The sequence below is a fragment of the Miniopterus schreibersii genome, assembly GCF_964146895.1.
Source record: "Miniopterus schreibersii genome assembly, chromosome: 8".
NCBI lineage: Eukaryota > Metazoa > Chordata > Mammalia > Chiroptera > Miniopteridae > Miniopterus > Miniopterus schreibersii.
In genome coordinates, this window is record NC_138109.1 from 13403723 (window position 1) to 13422675 (window position 18953).

Consider the following 18953-nt stretch of genomic DNA (forward strand, 5'->3'; position numbering starts at 1 on the left):
AGGGTCAAACATTTTACTCACTGATGGAAATACTTTCTGTGATATGTCCTTGAGAAAAAAACATACATTAATTTTTTTTCTAATCATAAGTGATGCATATTCACTGAATAAAAATTTGGAAACTGTGGGAAAGTGCAAAGAAGGAAATAAAAATTGCCCGCAATTTCACGCCCCAGATCTGCCACTGCTAACATGGGCGTGTCTCCTCGGGTGTTGGGCCACTTCATATTCTCAGAATTCTAAGGTGTGGCTCTCGGGCCGTGTGACACCTCCGTCCAGGCCCCAACGATGCTGGGGATGCGGTGAGCCCTGGGGCCATGGGTCCCAGCTGTGACTGGGGTCTTGGGCCCGACCCACCTTTTGCTGACCATGTGAAGTGGACAGGGCTTCAAGGCTCGGTCCTCGCCACCTGCAAGTGGCAGGGCCAGGAACCCCGCCAACGGCAGGCCTGGCCCTTCCCCTCCCCCTTTCCCCAGCAAGTCCCTGGCCAAACTCACCCAGACTTTGGGCCCTTCCTGTCCCTGGGCCTCACTGTGGTATAATAAACTTTCTCCCCCACCTACTCTCACTCTCCAGAAGTCACCTCTGGGGTCCGTGTGGTGGACCCCTTCCAGATCCTTCTCTGGAAATACACCATGATCTTGAATGCCTGGTGTTTTCTTTTAAAAACATCAGATTGTACGTATTATTCTGTAGCGTGCTTGCTCGCTCAGAATGGCATGGCCATACCTTCGTGTCAGGACGTGCAGACAGCCAGCTGTGAGATTTATGCCTCCAACCCCCTCCCAATGCACAGTTAGGCTATTTCCATTTTTTATTATGCAAAATACAGCAAAGAATATCTTCCTCTGGAGCCCTCACCCCAAAAGGAGTAACCTGAGAGTGAGGGGGTGGGTGCCGTGAGCTGCATTGTCACTGCTCCGGGGGTGATGGTCCGCCCTTCTTGGGGCATTGGCTTCTGCGTGGCTCTAAGGTGTCACCCTGCGAGGACCCCCCCACTCCCAAAGGAGGCAGGGGTCTGCCCAGGAGAGTCCCTCCTGGGGGCAGGGGCAGCAATGCAGGTTGGGAGAAGACAAAGCGAGCTCACATGACCCTGGAGCCCCCATTCACCATTCCCTTTAAAAAATTCTTATTATTGCCCGGCCGATGTGGCTCAGCGGTTGAGCATCGACCTAGGATCCAGGAGATGGCGGTTCGATTCCCGGTCAGGGCACATGCCCAGGTTGCGGGCTCGATCCCCAGTGTGGGGCCTGCGGGAGGCAGCCGATCCATGACTCTCTCATCATGGATGTTTCTCTCTCCCTCTCCCTTCCTCTCTCTGAAATCAATAAAGATCAATTAAAAAAAAATTATTATTTAAATGTTTTTATTATGAAAGATCTCAAACATACAGAAAAGAGGCAGGAATAGTCCAACATATATCTGTACACCGACCATCTCAGTGTAATAGCTGTTGGCCATATTTGTTTTACTTTTCTATATTGTATCTCTATCTCTTCACATCTCAGTCTGTAACTCTGTATTTTGGCTGAAACATTTCAGAGTCAGTTGTAAACATCACGACACATCTCCCTGAATAATCTGTCTTCTAAGAATATGGATTCTCCTATATATCCCAATACCTAAGGAAATCAACAATCATTTCCTACTATCATCTAATAATAAATTGATTTTCAAATTTCCCAAGTTGTCCTCCAAACAACACACACACACACACACACACACACACACACACACACACGCACACGGCTTTACAAACCTAGTGGATCACCATTCCCTTCTCTCCCTACCTGAGCCTACACCCGCAACTCCCATCGACGGCAGTGGCCCTGTCAGGTGGAGACAGTCTGGGCACCTGCGTGCCCTGTGCAGGTGGAGGTGTGCGGTGGGGCTGGGGACAGGCATTCTCCTGCTAGGGAGGGGCTGGGAGCCAGACCTTGGCCACCACCTGCTCAGGGTGGCTGAGCTGGGTAAACACGGACCCAGGTCCCTTGACCCGTGGCGGCCGGGGCAAGCCTGGCCGGGCTCCCCAGCCCCAGTCCTTCCCTGGGTGGTGTTTCTGGGCAGATGAGAAACGTGCTCCCGTGAGCGAGGCCACACGCCAGCGGCCCGCCTGGCTCAGCAGTGGCCGCTGCTGGATGTCAGCCCCAGGTCCGGCCACAGCCCCTGGTGCGGCGCGCAGGGGCCGATGAGCTCCCGGCGGGAGGGCAGGGGCGCGGAGGCTCCCCGTTACCGGGCTCACCTGCCTCGGAACAAACGCACCAGACCCCCGTCAGCTGCGGCCTGTTTTGCGTAACTGGGCCTGGAGGAGACCAGGCCGGGCCTCCCCAGGTCAGGCGGCGGACCCGAAAGACACTTAGGCTGTGGCTCCTGGCGTGTTTGTTCTGGAAGGAGAGGCAGTTTGTAGAAACTGTTGGCTGTTGCCCAGCCGTGGAGGCTCCGAGGTGAGGAGGGGCGGCGGGGGGCGAAGGTGCAGTGGGTAGCGACAGACTGAGCCACTGCCCTGTGGGGAGATGGGATCCCCAGGCTCCCAGAGGAGGAAGCTGAGGCTCAGAGGGGTCAGCAGCGAGACCCGAGTCACCCAGTTTGCGACAAAGCTGCTCTGCACGACTGAGTGGACACGGGCATCTTTCCAGGCCGCCCCCACCGTCCTTCTGGGGACAGACCTGCGCTTTCCCGCTCCCCCACTCGGGTGAGGGTGCTGTCCCCCTTGTCCCCGCTCTCATCCGCATCCCGCTTTCCTTTCTGTTGCCCATCTGGGTGACCGAGTGACTTCAGGCCCCACACCTGCTCCCTCAGTTGCAGGGGCCTGACCCGTGGCAGCCCCTCCCTCCCAGCCCCGCGGGCGCCTGCGTCTGGGCTGGGACCCTGATCTGTCCCTCCCTGTGCTCCCGCTCCAGCTCCTCGCTCCCTTTTCCCTCCCACCCCTGACACAGGCCCTCCCAAGGTCCCTGCTAATGGGAACATGACGCGGGAACAAATGCGGCCCACTTGCCAAGATGTGTAGCAGGCACTGCTCAGTGCGTGCAGGCATCACAGGCCTTCTACCACCAGGTGCGGGAAAAGCATCTCCTCCCGCAGCCGGGCGGGGCTGGCAATTTTGGAAAATGCGGAGCACCTGTTGATGATTCTGATGGTTGGTCAAGGTGCTCACCAGTCCCCCGCTCCCGCCCCGATGAAAAGAAATTAGTGTTGTGTGCGTGTGCGTCTATGTATGTGTATGTGAGTTTGTATGTGTGTGTGCATGTGTATGTGTGTGAGCATGAGTTTGTGTATATGTGTGTGTGTGTGTATGTGTGTGAGACTGCATGTGTATATGTGTGAGTTTGTATATGTGAGTGTGTGTGAGTGTATGTATGTGTGTGGGTGTATGTGTGAGTGTGTTTGCGTATGTATATGTGTGTGAGTGTGCGCGTGCGTGTCTGCGTGTGTACAGGCACACGTGCACTGCCCACCCTGACCGCTTTCCTGCAGCTCCCGACTGGGTCCCGAGGCCTCGCGGAGTCTTCCTCGTTGGCGGCCTGTGATTCACTGTGCGAGGGGATTTAGTGCCGCTCGTAAAACACCACTTCACGTTGTTTTCTTTTTCCCCCTTTTTCCGTCTCGGCCCCTCCGCTCCGTAGCCTGGGTTTCTCCCCTCCGTTTGGCCAGAAATATAAAATAAATACACCCACTGTGCAGGAGGAAACGACCTCTGGGTTCGGGGGCCTTTTAAATGGGGCCTGAGCTGCTGACAGGTCCACGCCTCCCCTTCTACCATCTCACAGCCTGAGCCTGCCGGAGCCAGTGTCTGAGATCCCAGCGAGTCTGGGAGCCACGTCGAAAAGCCCTCAGTCCCCCGTTTCTCATTTGGCTTTCCTGGCTTTGCATTATTTCTTTGAAGTAACAAAAGATATGTCTGTCTGTCCGTAAAGCTGCAAACAGCGCAGACATGAAGATCCTGTCCTCTTCTTGCCTGAATCTATCCGGCAGGAAGGTGACTTGCAAGTTCGGGAGCAGCTCTAGACTTCCCATCCCCCTTCTGGAATGTAAGTGGCTTCAGGCCACTGTTCTGAACTCTCCCCGAGCAGGAGGCCTTAGCTATGAACGAACGAACGAACGAATGAACGAACGAACGAACGAACGAACGAATGAATGAATGAATGAAAAGCATGAGGCTGTGCCAAGCAGTCTGCCCTGAGTGGGCAGTTCATCCCAGAAGACATGTCTTCAGCCAAATCGGAGTCAAAAGTCCTGCTTTGGGATGTGGCCCACCCCTTCCTCCTGTGTGACCTCGGGCAGGTGTCATTTACTTTTTGGAACTTCAGTTTTTCCATCTGCAAAATGGGGATCTTGCTTGCCAGCTCCCATCACAAACCAGTGAAGGTCAGGGTAGGAGGCAGGAGGGAAAACGTGGGATGCTGCTGCTTATTTTAATGCCCCCCATTTCTCTCTCCAGATGAGGGGGGAAAGGTCTAGAAATGACTCACCAAACCAGCAGCGGTTGCCAGGAGCTCTTTGGCTTTATTTGCAATGTTTTAATTTTTTATAACAAGAATGTACTGAGGTTTTACTTTTGGGTTGGAAATGTTTTAACATACATGTATGTAAATAAGATAGCATTAACAATAGTCTCTGTTTATTGGACTCTGACTCGGCAGCAAGCTATGAGGATTATTATGATCCCCATTTTACAGATGGAAAAACCGAAGCCCAGAGAGGTGAGGAATGGCCCATGCAGACTCCGAATGCCCTGTGGGGAATTGTTAGCTCCTAAATGACATTGATGACAGCAGCCACTGGGCCACCGGACAGGGACTCATACAAGGGGAGGAACAGGCCAGGGAATGTGTTACCAGGGACAGGATTTATGATGTCGTGTCGAGGGACAAGGTGTATGTGATGCCAGGCCGGTCTCCTGACTGCTATCAGTTTGTTCACCTTCAAGAACAGGGAGAAACCACCTGCCTTACACGCTGGTGTGGACTGAGTGTGTGTTGTGGACATGAGAACACCCTGTAAACTGTAAAGTGCTGCTCATTCATTCCTGAAATAAGCAGCTTTGCCAAGCCCTTCTCAAGGGTCTGGGAGTATAGCAGCAAATATGACAGGCCAGGTCCTGGTCCCTGGAGGTGACTTTCCAGTGGTCAGAGCCAGACGATCAACTGGGAAACCAGTGAGACGGTTCATGGTGGGGATGCGGGTGGGGCAGTGGAGCACTGGAGGGGGCCAGTGAGTTGGAGCCTGGAGGAGAGGAAGAGCCGGTGTTATTGAGGGACAAAGAAGACCAGGGTGTTTCCTGCTGGCCAGGGAGCCTGGGAAACGCAGCCAGCAGGCATCAGCCCCTGCAACACAGAGGGAATGTATTTGAGGCAAGAGGCCTGGGACTGGCCCAGTGGCAGTGCTTGAATGCTTCTGGGGCTGGGAAGCTCACTCTCTAACTCTAGAGGGAGCAGCAACAGCCCATTTCACTGCCAGCTGGGTGTGAACATTGGCTCAGAGGAGGAAAGAGCAGTGGTTTCCCTGGGACTCCCAACCTGAGGACCAGGGCTTTGTCTTTGGAGCACGAGCCCTTTGTGTAGGGCAGCTGGCTCCTTCCTGCCGCCTGGCTTTGCTCCTGTGGTCATACCTGCCAGGAATGCCCTTCCCACCCTCCACTGCTGAGCTAACTTTTACCCATCTGATGAGATTCAGCTCTTCCAGGAAAGCTCCCGGCATCCGCAAATGGGGTGACAGTACCATGTGCCCTTCCCCAGCACCTCCCGCTTTCTCTCTATTAGCCAAACGACATCACATGAAACATGAATTTCCCTGTTGGTTCCACCTGATTCTTCAGGGGCATGGGGGTTGGTGGACCTGATTTTGCCTCCCCAGTGCTGACACTATGTCAAAGGGATGTTCTCTGAGGCACCTACAATGTGCTAGGCCTACTAAGTGCTTTACATACGTTATCTAATTTAATTCTCCCAACAACCTCGAAAGTAGGTTATTATTATGCCCATTTCTCAGCAGGAGAACCTGAGGTTCAAAGAGCAGAGTGCCCGAGGACACTGGGCTAGTGAGGGGACAGAGCTGGGATTGAAACCCAGCTTCTTCTGGCTGTGAAGGCCACGTCCTTAGCCCTGGGGCCACATGGTCTTGCCACAGTACAGCTGGGCACTGGGCAGGACTGCGGGAGGTGACTCTCTGGGAGCGTTTTCAGTTCAGCTCCAGGCACCTCTCCCTGACCCTCTGTCCGAGCCCCTAGGTCAGCCCTTTACAGACAAGGAGGCTGTTCCCATGGCCACTTCTCCCTTCTGAAATGACCAAGAGGCCAGGCTGGGACGGAAGGCCTAACCACAGATTGACAGATGTTTCCACGTGTGGAAGTGGGGTTTGAGCCTTGATGCATGTTTTCATGGTTCCCTTTCCACTCTTGCCCTCGGGTGATGGGTCCAGCCATGGTCTTGTTGCCCTGGTGTGTTTCATGTCTATTGCCCACATTTTTTCATTTTTTATTTTATTTTTATTGACTTTTAGAGAGAAAGAAAGGGAGAGGGAGAGAGGGAGAGAAACATAGACGTGAGAGGGAAACATTGACCAGGGGCCTCCTGCACGCCCCCCACCAGGGATTGAGCCCGAAACCCGAGCATGCGCCCTGACCGGGAATCGAACCAAAACTTTTCGGTGCTCAGGACGATGCCCCACCAACTGAGCCACACTGGCCAGGGCTATTGCCCACAATCTTTAGACTGTTCTGTTTTTTAAATCCTCATCAGAAGATATTTTTTCCATTGCCTTTCTAGAGAGAGAGAGAGGGGGAGAGGGGGAGAGAGAAGGAGAGAGAGAGAGGGAGATCGATCGATTGGTTGCCTCCCACTCATTCCTGACCAGGGCCGGGGATCAAGCCTGCAACCAAGGGATGTGCCCTTGGCCGGAATAGAACCTGGGATCTGTTAGTCTGAAGGCTGACGCTCTAACCGTTGAGCCAAACAGTCCAGGGCTTTAGACTATTCTTAACAATTCTTTTCGTTAGCAGAGCACTTTTGTTTCCATAGTACTTTTATTAATTCAGTGGATCTTTCCAACAAATCTGGGACTTGGGACCATTTGATAGATGGAGACTTGGAGAGTCTAATGACAACAACGATTAGGGTTGTTTGGTGCTTTGCTTCTATTATAAGGGCGCTAAACCACACTACACACTGTATCTCCTGCAACCTTCCCATCAGCCCTATGAGGTCGATAGTATTGTTATCTGTGTTTTACAAGTAGGGAAACTGAAGCTCAGAGAGGATAACTGACTTGCCCAAGGTCACACAGCAGCAAATCCAGACCTAGAACTCATCTCTTCATTCTTAGTTTAGTGTTCTAACCAACTATTGAGAATAGTCATAAAACTGGAAAAAAAAAAATTACTGTATTTCAAGAAATCTACAACACCATTGGATATAGACATGCCACTATTTTATATACCACAGGAAATAAAAATACTGTCAAATAAACCAAGACAATGCTTTCTTATTTAGAATTTTTATTAATAAAAGAACTCCTTTATTAGACTCAGATGCCTATCATATATTTCACTCTTGTGCATACATACAAGGAATATTTATATAAAATAAATTTATATGAAATAAAATATATGAAAATAAATTTCTTTCCATTCAAAATCCAGCTTTGACTGAGAATGCTCATGCTTTTCACGCTTGTCTTCTGTGCCAGCAAGTGTTGGTGACACAGATTTTTCTCTGTGTGTTTTTAAAAACATTGACCTAAAGCTGACACATAATAAGATGCACAAATCTTAAGTATATCTGATGAGTTTTTATCCACAGCCATGTACATCTGTGATTAGTGGTGGGCTGATTGTTAAATATTCAGGAATTTTGCAAACGGGCTTTTAAATTGTTAGTCGCCTGAAATCAGTCACGAAAGGAATATTTACACCATGGAAATTGGCAAGTGCTACAATACGGGGCTTATTGTCCTCCTCAATGGCACACCACTGAGCTGGATCTAACCCCTGCTGAATCCAACACCCCTAGAAGGCTGCTTTGTGCCCCTCTCCACCAAGGGGGCCACTCTAAAGCAGCATTTCTTAAAAGAACGCAGAGTTGCACAGGGAGCCGTGTGCTGGGCCCTTACCTGGTTTTGCCTTTGGGCGGTGCTCCCCACTTTGACACCCATGTGAGGAATGCTGCTGAACATGTCTGCTCCCCCACCCTGTACCCACAGCCGTTTGGTCCCTAGAGGTTAAAAGAATACTCCTCTATTGTCTCCAGGATTTTCTTCAGAGCCACAGAAACCCGTACCGGAGCAGCAATGTTTGGCCCGAGTTGGCAATAACAGATCCATCCCGAGGCCCCTGGCCAGAAGCCACTGTAAGTAAGACACACCCCGATTTCAGAAAAAATCAAGTGAAAGTGGTGCCCCTTCCAGTCGCTGGAATGCAGTGCATCACTACACTTTCGAGCGTCTTCCCTCACTGAAGTGGTTTTCTTTGAGAAGCAGCTTGTCTTGATGATTAAGCCCCGTAAAGCCAACGCGGCCCCATTTCCCCACAGCCCGCAGTCTCTCCGGTGAGCTGGTTCCCAGACAGGTGGTGTCTGCCCATTTTTTCTGGGGTCAGCCAGGTGTTACTACCTCTGGCCCAGACCTGGTGAGAAGGGCCGGGACGCTGTGGGAAACCCTGGGTCCACATGCTGCTTCGGGACAGTCTTGGGTGCACACGAAGCCTGCTCTTGTGTCCTCTGGGCATTGATGGCTCATGGTGTCCTTTATGGGGTTGAACCTCAGACACACGCCTGTGAGGGCTGTTTCAGGGTCAGCGTCGTTTTCCCAACCTGGCTGTGGCCTCGTGCAATTGGGTTTTAATCACCTTCATGTTCCCTTGAAGCCCAGCACACCCCTGGCAGGGAGCAAGTGCCCAGCAAATACCTGAATGAATGAGCGCAGGGCTGACCAGGGGCGCAGACTTCATTCTGCAGCCCCGCGGACTCGCTGCCCTGAAAAAGCCACTTCTCTGTAAAATCAACAGGACCAAGTGAGGTGACAATGCAAAATGGCTTCCTACGAGCTCTGAGGAGTTAATTTCACAAGCTCTCAGGGGTTAATTGAGAGCATGCTATGTGACCCCTTTGGAGACTTGGAACCTCTCCTTCCTTCTGTGACTTGGTCTAGGACACCTTACCTCACCCCTGCCTGCTGGGCCCAAAGCCTGGGTCCTGGGTGGGGCAGGGAAGGGCAGGGAGGACCAGGCTGAGACCTGCTCTGGGGGCAGGAAAGGGGTGGCTGGAAGCAGCATCCACAGAGAAGTGGATTTAGAGCAGCAGGTTTCGATAAAACCTCAGGATGGGCAGGGAGATTGCAATGAGTGTGCTGAGGAGGGAGGGAGAGGGTCGGAGCACTGGTGTCTGAACTGGTCCTAGCATGTGCTTCAGGGCTGTGGGAAATCAGAGGGAATGTGCTTGCTCCCTTTCCGTGAAGAGTCTTCAACCTGGACCAGGATACTTGGGCTTGAGTCCCAGCCCTACCACCTCCGTCCTCATGACTCCATGACTGCTTTCTCTGGGCCTCAGTTTCCCCAACTGAAAAACCAACAAAATAACATTGGCCCTGCAAACCTCCCAGTTATGGTTGTGGGAATAATTAAAACATGTTCATGTGGTATTGAGTCCTTGATCTGGGGCTAGACCCAGAGCACTTGATGTGAATTAATTCAGTGGTTCTCAAAGTGTGGTCCAGAGACCAGCAATGTCCTCATCGCTTGGAAACTTGTTGGAAATTCAAATCCATGGGCTTCTGATAAATTCGAAACCCTGGGAATGTGGTCAGCAGTTTGTATTTTCACACGGTCTCCAGGAGATTCCACTGAAACCTAGAATTTGAGAATCACGACATTAGCTCATTAGTCTGCCCATCCACCCTCTGAGGTGGGTACTGTTAACATGAAGAGTAAAAAGCCTCAGTCATACCAGTTGGTCCCCATTTCTCCAGATTTAAAGACTATTTTTTTTAAAAAAAGATATGATTCGTATACCATACAATAAACCCTTTTCCAGAGTGTACAATTCAGTGGTTTTTAGTATATTCACAATCATTATCACTAATTCCAGAATATTTTCATTGACCCCCCCCAGCCTCCCCAAATTGTACCTTTCAGCAGTCATTCCACTTTCCCCTTTCCCCTAGCCCTTAATCACTAATCTACTTTCTGTCCTTATGGATTTGTCTATTCTGGACATTTCATATAAATGGAATCATATAATATGTAGTCTTTTGTTTCATTTAGTATAATGCTTTCAAGGTTCATCCATGTTGTAACACATATCAGTACTTCATTCATTCTTATTGCTGAATAATAGTCTCTTGTATGGATATACAACATTTTGCTTACCCATTCATCCACTGATGGACATTTGGGTTGATTCCACCTTTTGGCTATTTTGAATAGTGTTACTATAAATATTCGTGAACAAGTACTTGTTTGCATATCGATTTTCAGTTCTTCTGGGCATGCACCTAGGAGCGGAATTGCTGGGTCATATGGTAACTTTATGTACAACTTTTTGAGGAACTGCCAGACTATTTTCCAAAGGGGCTACACCATTTTACATCTTCACAAGCAATGTATGAGGGTTCTAATTTCTTCACATTCTTGCCAACACTTGCTATTTCCTTTTTTTTCTTTCACTATAGCTATTTTAGTGGATGTGAGGTGGTATCCCTAATGTTTAGTAATGTTGAGCATCTTTTTATGAGCAACTGTCTTAGGAGGCATCCCCTTTTGCTACTAGAGCTGCTTTGCTCACACACACACACTCACACGCACAGCCACTTGCATAACTTCTTTGGAGAAATGTTGCTTTAAGTCCTTTGCCCATTTTTGAATTATATTGTTTATCTATTTGTTGTTGAGTTTTAGAAATCCTATATAGTCTGAATATTAATCCCTTATCGGATATGTAATTTGCAAATATTTTCTCCCAGTCTGTAGATTACCTTTTTACTCAGCCCATAGTGTCTTTTGATGCACAAAATTTTTTGTTTTGATGAAGCCCAACTTATCTATTTTTTCTTTTGTTGCTTGTGCTTTGGTGTCATATTTAAAATTTTTTGCCAAGTTCAAGGTCATGAAGATTTAATTCCTATGGTATCTTGTGAGAGTTTTATAACTTTAAGCCCTTGATCCATTTTGAGTTTATTTTTCAATACAGCGTGAAGTAAGGGTCCAACTTCATTCTTTTGCATATGGATATCCAGTTTGAAGAGAATAGAAGGAGGCAATGTTTTAAAGAAAATATCGAGTAAAATATTAGTTAGCTGATATGTACAAGATATGGCAAAAAATGGGAAGATGGTACTTGAGTGAGTGGAGTTTGGGAGATGCCATTTCTAGTGGATTCTTGCTCCTTGAGGATTTCCTGTGGCCTGAGAGATGCTCTGTTCAGTAAAAGTAACAAAACTGAGGTGATATGGCTGCTAGTGTCCCCCCAGAGGGAAAACTTGACAATATCCAAGCCAGGCACACCTCCTCTGCTCTTCCTAGACCTGTATTCATGAACAAGGGGTCTCCAGGAGCAATAGGGAGAGAGCCCCTCCCTGACTTGCTCACCTGGTACCAGCCACTCCCTCTTCTTCCCCTAACTTGGCCTTGGTCCAGCTACCAGGCTCGACACCTCTACCATCTGGCCAGATGTGATTCCAAAAACAACCTCAGGACTATTTGGATGTGTTTTCCAGCCCTAACTAATGGCACTCCTGTCCACAGCCTGGACCCAGGTTCCTGTTGAGTGGGGAAGCAGCTCCTCACCTCCTGGAAGGTGGTGGAAGTGTGTGGTTTTCCTTTTCTCATCTTGGAACATAAGTGTGTTTCTGAGTCTCTCTGGCCAAATGAAGACATGCAGGCCTCTTGGCCTCCCTGTCAGAGCCCAGTGGCTCCATGTGCTGTCTCTCTTACCCCTCATCCAGATGGTCCAGGTATAGTCGTTTCCTGGGGCAACCATAAAAATGTGCCACAAATTGGGTGGCTTAAAACAGCCGAAATGTATATTCTCACAGTTTTGAAGACTAGAAATTCAAAATCAAGGTGTTGGCAGAGTTGGTTCCTTTGGAGGCTGTGAGGGAGAATCTATCCCATGCCTCCCTTCTAGCTTCTGGTGGCCACTGGCAATCCTTGGTGTCCCCTGACCCGTAGGTACAGCATACCAATCTCTGACTTTTTTTTTTTTACATGACCTTCTTCCTTTGTCTCTAACTCTGTGTCTTTCTCTTATAAGTACACCAGTCATATTGGATTAAAAGCCCACCCCACTCCAGCATGACCTCATCTTAGCCTAACTAATTACATCGGTGGTGATCCTATTTCCAAATAAGGTCACATTCTGAAGTCGTAAGAAGGACAAGAATTTCAGAGGGGACACTATGCAACCCAGGGCACCAGGAAATGCCAAGGGCATAACTGGGAAGGTGGCTGTAGCTGACACCCCATTTCTGGGAGCCCCTCCTGTGTGCCTTTGCTTCTCACAGCCTGGTCTGTGACTCCCTTTGCAGGCCCCTCCTCAAGCTACTACAGCTGCTTTGCGTGACCGTGCAAGGCTTGTGCACACGCACACACGCAGCCAGAAGTGCCTGGGCATCTGTGTCCCCTGGGGCAGACTTGGCATCATAATGACTGACAGGCATGCATACGGGAGAATGAAAGCCCAGCTCACTGGTCTCTGGTTGGGAGCAAAGCTCCGCGAGCACTGAGTGTCTCCCACGCCCCCTGCCCAGCTGTCCCTTCCTCGGGCAGGCCTCCCCCCACCGCGTCACCCGATTCAGTCCTTTCACGCCACTGACCGGCCACCCGGCAGTTCGTGCTGGTGCGTAGCCCTCCTTCCTCCACACGAAGGGATGACCATCTACTGCTCGTCACCCTGTGTGCCAGCCCAGGAACCAGGCCTGTGTCTTACTTGCCTGACAGTTGACCATCGGGAACTGTGACCATGAGGCTCCACGTGTGTGTTGAGGGCTAGGCGTAGATGAAACAGAAGTAGGTGACATGGGGCCCTGGCACCTCTTCAACCTACTTGGATTCTCAGAACTTGCCCCGTCCCAACTCCAAATATATCATTTCCACTCCATAAGGGACTCTTGCTGTGCCTTCTTGATACGGTGACTTGCTGGATCTGATAATACCCAGCTCAGGCGTCGCATGGGCAGGTTGTCAGGCTCTGTTATGATCCAGTTGCATGCCAGAAATTGTTTTTCAAAGGGAGACTAGTTCTTTGCTGAAGAAAACGCCAGAAGTCTTCACCAGCACTCTTCTACTGGGGTTTGCCAAAGACTCCGCCCAGTAGTCTTATCAATGTGGAATCTTCTAGGTCATGTGGCTCGAATAGAAGGGCAGTTGGCACTGAAGCTTAGGTCTCTGCAGTTATCTCTTTCTTTGTCTTAAACTGATAGCATTCTGTCACAAATGTTGGTGAAGGTGTGGAGAAATTGGAACCCTTGAGCACTGTTGGTGGGAGTGTCGAATGGGATAGCCACTACGGAAAAAGCATGGCGGCTCCTCAAAAATTAAAAATAGAATTAGCCTATAATCCAGCAACTCCACTTCTGGGTATATACCCCAAAAGAATGGAAAGCAAGGTTTTGAAGAGATATTTTTATACCCATGTTTATAGCAATGTTATTTAAAATAGATGGATGAATAGATAAGAAAAAATGTTGTACAACCATACAATGATATATTTATTCAACCTTAGAATAAGAAAAGGAAATCCTGTCATATGCTACAACATGGCTGAACCTTGAGGGCATTGTGCTAAGTGAAATCAGCTAGTCACAGAAAGGCAACAGTGTGTGATTCCACCCTAAGAGATACTTAGAGTAATTAACGTCACAGAGACAGAAAGTAGAGTGATGGTTGCCAGGGGCAAGAGGGAAGGGGAAGTGGGGGACGGTTATTGCTTAATGAGCACAGAGTTTCAGTTTTACAAGATGAAAAGGGTTACGGAGATGAATGGTGGTGACGGTTACACAACACTGTGAATGTACTTAATACCACTGAACTGTACACTTGAATGATTAAGATGGTAAATTTTTTTGTCACATGTATTTTAACACAATAAAAAACTGATAGCTTTATGATCTCCTAATAAACAGGCCAGAATAGTATCCCCAAGTGTGCTATATGCTGCTCCAAATTTTAAGGAGGCCAGAGAGGGTGGTTTAAGACAATAGCCATAGTATTTTCCCAGAGTTCTGGAGGTCAGGAGTCTGAAATCAAGGTGTTGGCAGGGCTGTGCTCCCTCTGAAGGCTCTAGGGGACAATCCACTCTTTGCCTCCACCAGCCTCTGGTGACTCCAGACATTCCTTGGCCTGTGGCTTCATCACTCCCGTCCCTGCCTCTGTGGTCACATTGTAACCTCTTCTTCCTGTGTGTCTCTTATAAGGACATTTGTCATTTAATTTAGGACTCTCTTGGATAATCCTCATCTTGAGATCTTTAACTTAATTACATCTGTAAAGACCCGTTTTCCGAATAAGGCAATGTTCACAGGTTTCAGGGATTAGGGCATTTAGGACATGCGCGTGTCTTTTGAAGGGGGGCAGTGTGTGTGTGTGGGGGGGGGGTGAAGAGTGGGGGAGCATTTATTTTTATTTTTTATTTTTTTGCCTACTGCATGGTAGAAGGTGCAAGGTGCACCTTGCAGCAACTTGTCTTTGTCTTAGAGGTGATGGCCTGGCATGCCTCAGCTCAGCTCCCTGGCTCCTTAATATCTTCATCAACACGGTGGAACCCTGAGTCTTCATGGGGTTTATCGCCCACCCTCTGGCACACCTGTTCTTGCCACGTGCAGCTCCTCAAGTTCACAGCATCGAGGGACTGGGGCTCTGGCTCAGTGAAGGGCCTGTAGGTAATTTTCCAGCAGCGCCTACTACAGTGACCTTGATCAACTTGATGTTCCACAGACATCACCAGGTCCATCATGTTGACGTCACATGAGTGTTGGCTGCCAACAGCTCTTAGCTACCCCCTTCTCTGGAGAACTGCTCTCTGCCTAATAGGAGGGATCTTGCCAGGGAGGTTACCTCCCTCCAGGGGGCAGCCAGTCCCACTATCTGGCTGGCTGACATGCAAAGGTGGGCAACTCTGTGGTGAAACTCATGCTCCAGAGGCCCCTGTGGGACCAGAGTGGGCCAGTCTCCGGCCCAAAGACATCACGGATCGGCTTCCTTCCCTGCTCTGTCCCCCTTTCCTCATTCCACTTCTGAAAGCCCACCCCAGAAAACCCCTGGCTCTGAACCTGCTCCTGGGCTACCTCACCTAAGATAGTCCCTGGCAACTATCAGATGATGGGGAACAGAGTCAACATGGACCCATGGGCAGGGCCATGAAGGTGTCCTGCTGTCCCTGCCACGTAAAGGCAAATGGCTTTGGCTCCTCTCTGCTGTTGGACATCATGAAGAAAGTCTTTGCCAAATCAATAGCCGATAGCAAATTCCAGACACTCTGTTGACTTGCCCCAGTAAAGGTACCACATTTAGCACAGTAGCTGAGATCGGGCTGTACCTGGCTGAGCTCATGGGAGTCTGCAGTCCCCTTTCAGAGGGACCTTTCCTGACCACCGTGTCATGTCGCCTTGTAACCCCCAAGCTTCCTCCGTCGTATTCTCCCATTTTATTTTTTATAGCTCTGATTACTACCAGAAATCATGCCACATATCTATTTATCACCTTTCTCCAGTGGGGGCCTGTGCCCCATGGGGCTGAGGGCTTTGACTTGCGGCTGCATCCCAAGCTCCCAGCCCTGTAGGAAGCGCTTAACCAGCGCGTGTCGAATGACTAAAAGAGCAGGCCCGCTCCTTTCACTTGAAGACAGAAAGGAGTAAAGAGGGTTTTCTGCAGACTCTAAAGTGGAGGCCACTGCTGAGGTTCACTAGGGTGGGAGATCGCAGGTCAAGGTGGGCCGTCTTCCAGGTGCTGCAAATCTCCGCGGCCCGTCCCAGCCCCTCACTGGCCGGTCTTTTTGTTGGGTCTGGCACAGACCTCAAGGAAACATAACATTTTTAATAAAACCTCAGAGTCAATAAAGCCGAATGGTCTCGAGTGACCCTCCCGCCCGCCCCAGATGTTGACTTTAGAAGTCAAGAGGTTGGGGTGTTGCCCAATTCCTGTGCAGTTCAGGGAGATATAAGCTAGAAGGGCCTGGCCCATTTTATATGAAAAAAACAAAACAAAACAAAACTCACTGGGTCCTGGAAAGATTCCACTGCCAGCCAGAATCAAAGGTCCATTCAGAGCGACAGCTCTTCACATTCGCTGCTAATGAAAACCAAATTTCTCGTCCCTCTGAGCATTTCCAGGGGCTGCGACTGGAAGGGGCGGCTGCCGAGCTCTTGGCCACCCCTCCTGCCACCGAGAGGGCCCCACTGTGCTAAAATAGTTTTATGATAATATGGGCCTCGTATTTTTCTAATTTCAGGCGTCGGTGATTTAGGACTGAGTTGTTTTCATGGAAAAAGAACTGGAACTTGTGTGAGACAGGGGAAGCCTGCCACCTCGGCAGAATTTCCCACCGTGTGCGTATCTAGGCCGGGGCCTCATTCACAGGGTGTCCCCTGGAGTGGGGCAGGAGGGGCGGGGGTCACCGGAGGGTCCAGAGACAGTGATTTCTGTATTTTGACTTCCAAATTTGTGAAATCTTAGAATCACAACTCAGAAAGGCAGACACATCACTCTCAGAAGCAGAGACGGGCCATGAAACCTTGTGTCCTTTCTGCTTCCGCTTTTAAAAAACCATTTTCTCATTTCTCTTTCCTTCCTTTCTTTTTCCCCTTGGTGATCAGTCTTTATAGCAAGTATAAGTCATGGGGCACAAGCTCAGGTGTGTAAGAAGTATCACCTTTTTCCTAAAGTTGACTTAATTCTTACTTTAAGCCTCCAATGCCTTTAGCTGATGAGAAAGTTATACTCAACCTTTTCAGGCATTGCTCTGTCCTTGTGAGGACTGAGAGGGGGTTCTGTCCGTATTCCTCGGTTTTCTCATCTATAACACGGGGACAATGGTAGTACTCGCCTTAACAGGCTGAGTTGAAAGTGGTAAAATATTCGTAATAGTGTCTGGCATGTTGTTATTATTACAAAGATAAATGCACAGAGAAGGCACATAACACAGCACGGGTTTAATCATGGGTTTATTCCTATGGAAGTATTTATATATTTATAGAAAACAAAGATCTGGATGGGGGAAAATCCCTGAAAATATTAACAATGCTTACCGTTGGAAGGGTGTGATTATGGGTAATTTTTCTTGTGCTCTCGTTGGTAATCTGTATTATCTACTTCTTCTCCCATGATTATGTATTAGTGTAATTTTAAAATGTGATTTAAAAATTTAATACATCAAACTTGGGAACATCATACTCAGAGTCTTAAAATCATTCCATCTTTGGGGCATGGAGGAGAGCCGAGTGGCTGGACCAGACTCTGAGCCTTGGACCTTTTAGTCAAAGAGGCTGTGTGGCCTCAGGTGTGGTCAGGCGGTTGTCATGAAGCAGAACATAGGCTTCACTAAAAACCCGTGTGGTGGGCGAGTCAGGGAGAGGGCAGGGCTATTGGGACTGCACAGTAGGCAAGAACAAAAACTATTACCGAGACCTTGTCTACAGTGGTTCCGTCAAGTGCCTCAAACCCTGAGAAACTGAGAGACATGGGGTCCTTCCTGTAACTTCAGTGCTAAAGATGCCTTAGGATCGTTTAGCTCCTCTTCACACCATTTTGCACAAGCTTCATTCTTCTTTGCTTGGACTATTGCAGTAGCCTGTGAACAGGTCTCAACACCCCCATGCAGCCCACACTCCACACCGCCACGGCAATGCCCTCTGACATGCACCCATCAGGACGTGCCTCCTCAGTGCCCCCAGGACCAAATCCGAGTCCCTCAGCTTGGCCTCAGCCCCCATGACCTGGGCCTGCTTGTCTCCCCTACCCCATGGCCATTATTCCATTTTCCCCGCCATCCTCTCTAGCTCAGCCACACTTTTGCCCTCCAGGCCATGCAGTTCCCTCTACTTCGAAGGCCTTCCGGCTACTTCTCTGCCTGGGGAATGTCCTCTCATCTCTCCATCTGTCGCACCCACCCATGTAGCCCATGGGTTAGCATTGTTTCCCTGCCTGTCTGCCCTGAGCTCCTCAAGGGCATGGCAGTGACTATGTGCCTTTTCTTCCTGCTGTCTGGCACCTGGGGGTGGGTGCGGCTTGGGTCTATGTTTGGTGAATGAGTGAATGAACTCTGGCCAAGGCCTCGCAGACACCAGGCCCACAGAGCAGAGTGGGGTGGGGTGGCCCAAACAGCTGCCACCCATTAGGACACCCACGAGGCCACACTGTTTCCAGCAGTCGGCATGGGCACAAAGGAAGGGTGGCTCCAGAAAGCTGGCTCTAGGGCTGCTCCCCCCCGCCCCCCCCCCGCCTGAGGGCTTCCTCCTAGCCCGGCTCAGGGCAGGCTCTCTCTGCGGGTGAATATAAATATATAAAACAAACAGCGAGCGTTTAGCTGCAAAACTAAAAATAGGAAGCCTGGAATCCGGCTCCCGGGCTCCTCTAGCCGCTGGACCACACAGTGTGGGTGCGAATGTTGGGGGGGATATGGCCCCTTACCCCCTTCCAGCTCCCCAGCCCTTGTGGGGGGGGCTTGGGGCACTCTGGATTTCCACAAGGAACAGTTCATTCTTTCTCTCTGGCTGCCCCCCACCCTTGTCCGTCTGACAGCTCATTTCATTAATGACCCCAAAATGAACCAACCCACTGAGGTGCGTTCCCTGCTCACACGGCCAAGCTGGGTGTCTGGTGGGGCAGAGAGCTGCCCCCTGCGCCGTGCTGGGGGGACCTGGGTGGCTGTGTTTATGGGGGGCAGTCTGGAGCAAGGGAGGAGTGAGGCAGGCCAGGGTCTGTGTCCAGCCCGGTCCTCCCCGGAACACCGGTGCTGGCCCTGAACTGCACA